Genomic DNA, 4623 nt, shown 5'->3' on the forward strand with positions numbered 1-4623 from the left:
AAGTGTCCAAAACAACAAAGTGTATTCATACAACCATTCTATATGTAATAAGTATGTACAATATGGTATGATAAAGATATTCAAGATATTCAAGATATTATTAAACCAAATTATAACTTGCATCTTTATTGGGGGTCTTATGAGATATAAATCAAAATAAACATGATATATATAAGTTAATAATATATAGCTTTTAAACATCTGTGTATATATATGAAAAAAAAAATCCAATGTATAAAAATCATACATAACAACAGTCTTCAACATGAAGTTAAAAGTTACATTTAGATGACTTTGAGGTCATGAAATTATAAAGAGTGCTATCAGAAAATCATATTTTCAATACTTGATTTGACTAGATCTCAGTCTGATAAATAATTACACATTATCCATAGTCAGTGTCTGACAGTAAAAGATACAATCCTGGGTCCTTTCTTTGTCATCCTGTAAACCACAGTCTATGACCGTACTTAAATTGGTTGGAAATCATATTTATCTATGTGCTTCTTAAATCCTCCATCCTGTTTGATTTTCTTGTTTCAGTGTTTTAAGAGAGGATATTCTGTTAGTCTTTGCATAATCTGATAGTCTTTCACCATGCTTCTTAAATCCTCCATCCACCTCCTGTTTGATTTTCTTGTTTCAGTGTTCCAAGAGAGGATATCCTGTTAGTCTTTGCATAATCTGATAGTCTTTCACCATTCTGAGAGTAGACATAGATCATTTCCATAAGCCCTCACTAGAATATCCTGGAAAATAAAAATAATGTCTTAGTTGAAAAAAAAAAATTGTTATGTAATATAAGCTTGATGGAATTCTAAATATAGACAAAAAAGGGTTATAAATACAAGATGTAATATCACATTTTGACTTTTCATATTAACCATGGGTAACACATCCAGTAAAGAAAAGAGTAAAGGAATGAGTAAAATTCAGTTTGAAAAGAGAGTTCTTTCAGAGAAAGATGTAGACAGAGGTATACCAGTTAAAATAAAAAGAGATAGCATTATTGAGATCATTTCTCAAGAAGAATATAACCAATTATGTCCAGAAAAGGGTGATCCTAATGTTGTCAGAGATTACATAGAAAGATCCTTGATTGCAGAAGAAGCTAATGAAGAATATAACCATTTATTACCAAAAGAAGGTAAGAATTACTATTACAAAATTATGTATTCTGATAAGAAAGTTTTCACTTTCATTTGTTGTGCTTTTGACCATTTTAATTGACCTTATGGTCAAGATTGTGATATATACACTCTGATAATCATTTATGATGTCTCCATGATGTTTACCTCAAAAGTTTGAATCAGGGTATTTGTGTTCAAAGAGCTGAAGAAACTATACAGACAGATCTATAATGATTTTGGAAGCATGCATATTAATGAGGGTAAAGGAGATATAACACTAGATTATTAAAAAGAAAAAGAACACAAACTCATAGAAATGATATTGAAAGTACCTTAAATGAATAAAGTGTCATGCTCCAAGGTATTATTTTTATAAACAGGAGAAGGGTTACAACAGTCCCATGCACTCATAAGAAGATCTTGGGTAATAGAAACACCAGGAAATTTTAATTCCAAACAATCAGATCATCTTACATCAGTTATAAGGTTACAGACTTTATACATAGTCATAAGGGTCATTAAGATTTCTTTTCTGGTCATCCTAATGAACCACATTATAGTATTCTTTCCCTGTGATATAATGTTAATATTAAATGGAAAATTCAGAATTCACCAGCAATTGAAGTGAAAACTTGCTATCTTTACCAACTATGCTATTAAGGAAACTGGGGGTTAACAAATTAGCCATATTTAACTTATTCTATAGATATGCTATCTTTAGCTGTTAACTATCATTTGGCAAAGAAAAACTTCATACATTTTAGTTTTAAAATTTGATCATGTATATTTTTATGCCTTTTCTTGTGAAGGATATCAATATGGTTTAAACATGACCATGACCACCAAGCCCTCTTTATTTAAAAAATCAAATATCATTTACTTATCAATTCCAAAATATAAACATGCATATGTAACAAAAAAATAAATAAATAAAAGTTACAATTGTATCTCATTGAAACTTTACCTTCAAGTTTGTGTGTTTCTATATTGATTGACAAACTGTGTATTTCCAAAGGAAGACCAGCAGCCAGGCTTCACTTCATAGAGAATGGATTATAGATGGTTAGGAACAAAACATATCTTCCAGGTTGAGGACTGCAGAAAATAAAACCCATTTTTGTTATTATGATTTAAATTACATGAGACAATGCCTCTTATAAATGTAATGCAAAATAATATCTCTTATATATATATATGGATTCCTATACTCTAATCATATTAAATGTCATTTGTAAAATGTATTTTTTAAGACAGATTTATTTAGGATAGACTTTAAATGATGACATGAATAGCAGGCCATACTTTAAGCACATGACAAAAACATTCTCTCAAATTACACAGAAATGGGTTATTTAGCATAGCTGACATTAAACATATAGGTGAGTGATAACATAATCACAATCATAAACAATGTGAAACAACTTTAAAAGACCTACACTGTGGATTACAAGCCTTTTTCACTGGGGTAAAATCTTGCCGAGATTCGCCATGGCCGCCGAACCCGAACCCGACTGTATAAAGATGAAGTCATACATTCCATGTTGATGACTGTAGAAATAAAAGCATTTTGTTAATATGACAGAGTACTGCATGAAACAATGCATGTTTAAATACAACATGTACAATACCAAAAAAGATCATGAAAATATTTGTTTTTAGACTCAAAACAAATTGTTTTTAACATTAACTCGAGATGAGAAAAGTTCATCATGTTATTTATAGATAATAAACAAGCACAATTACTGTATTGATATCACAAATAAAATGATTATCAAATTAATTATTTAGACACTAAAAGACTTTTTATTAACAGCAGATTCAATTTTGGTTTAATAGCTATCAGTAATGCATACAGAAAAATATATATATATATTTTTTAGCATCATCACAGTACAACATGTAGTCCTTCATTTTTTTTGAAAGGCTCATTACTAAGAAACAGAAGTGAAAATGAAAATAATATGTATGACATATATCACACATATTTAGAATCAAAACAAAAAGTAAATAACTTAGGATTAATCTTTTGTAAATTCCTTCCTTTTCTCTTATTAGATTCCTAATTAATATCTCTTTGATCACCATTTAGTGAGTCTGAATTCCATGGGTAACATACATAATGAATTATGAAATTATATAATTTATACAAAAGGCCTTATTAATATTCTGAAGATCCCTTAATCATGTGTTAATATATTTTAGGTTAAATAAGAGTGTTCTTATATGAATGTTAGAGACAACAGATCACATAAGTATTACACAGTAATTAAATTAAACCATATAATCATGCTTAAATGCAAAGATGACCTTCATAGGAAATGTATAAACAATTAAAAAAAAACAAGACAAACTTACCAGAGATATCCAAATATATGCCCAATAAGCCTATCCATTAAATAATCCAGTGAAATAACATCTCAGCTGATCCTGAAAAAAAATCATACAATATTCAGTGATACACAATTAACCTCATTTTACAATGTAAGTAAAGCAATAATTTACAGACAAAAGGGACAGAAATGTAAAAGATACCATGTATTTTACCAAAATTTAGTGAATATTTTTCTGATTGAAATTCAATCATAGAATGACCCATCATAGAAATATTAAATGCACTCTGAGTTACGTGCAGGTTATATAACTGTAAATCACATGAAATGAGGATAAATACAGTATTTACATTCAAAATAGAACTTTACATAATAATGATTAAATACATTTAGATGGCCTTCATATAGGAAATGTAAACAAAAATAAGACAGACTTACCTGTAGAATATGTCTGTCAGAAAGGAGATTTCAAAAATGAACACGCTCTCAACATTCACATGACAAGAATGCATCAGGATGTTTACTTCCGTGGTCATGGAGAAATTGAGCTTTATACAAGGAAAGCTTCATAACATAACAATCATCAAAGTAAAAGAGAGGAAAAACAAAAGATAGTCTTACATTTTTTGAAAATCTAAGTTGACTTCTTAGAAACAAAAGTGAAAATGAAACTTTAATTTTACAAGTGTATGACGTCATAATGCATAGGGTAGCTCGCTGACATGGATGACGTCACAATGCATAGGTAAGTTTTATCGTACTTTTTGCACACGGCACTTTATAGAGGATGCAAAGAGGAATATAAGGAAACACAGGTAAAAGGTATATTTCTTTTGCACACGACCCTAATGTTTTGCACACGGTTCTTTACAGGTGATGCAAACAGGTATAAAAACGCAGGTAAAACGTATTGATTCTTGTTATAATCTGTCTTGTGTGTGTGTTATTTGTTATTGTTTTCAGTAAAAAATCCAGGTTGTTATTGTTTTCAGTAAAAAACCAGTTTGAACCGGTTATAGGACTGTCTAGACTGTGAAGCGTGACGTCATAATGACATTCTTGAAATGTTTTTTGCACACGGCGCATTTACCTGTATAGTTAGCATAAACAAAACGTAGTACCAACGTACTAATGTAAACACAGTGTAAACACCCAGTATTTAA

General features: G+C 29.7%; 1 long non-coding RNA gene across 2 annotated transcripts; it reads right to left on the minus strand.

Moving 5' to 3' along the window:
- Nucleotides 1–324: 324 nt before the first annotated feature.
- LOC134250258 (uncharacterized) lies at nt 325–4081 on the minus strand. 2 transcript variants are annotated; one of them, XR_009988453.1, is made up of 5 exons: nt 3899–4081; nt 3486–3557; nt 2567–2678; nt 2095–2225; nt 325–739 (listed from the first exon to the last, which is right to left on the minus strand). It is a non-coding gene; the product is annotated as an uncharacterized LOC134250258 (long non-coding RNA). The 2 variants fall into 2 exon arrangements; XR_009988452.1 differs by having other exon boundaries at nt 325–749.
- Nucleotides 4082–4623: the final 542 nt, after the last annotated feature.

The sequence above is a fragment of the Saccostrea cucullata genome, unplaced genomic scaffold (assembly GCF_032062105.1).
Source record: "Saccostrea cucullata isolate Sc308-1 unplaced genomic scaffold, CSIRO_AGI_Scuc_v1 ctg3550, whole genome shotgun sequence".
Classification (NCBI taxonomy): Eukaryota; Metazoa; Mollusca; class Bivalvia; order Ostreida; family Ostreidae; genus Saccostrea; species Saccostrea cuccullata.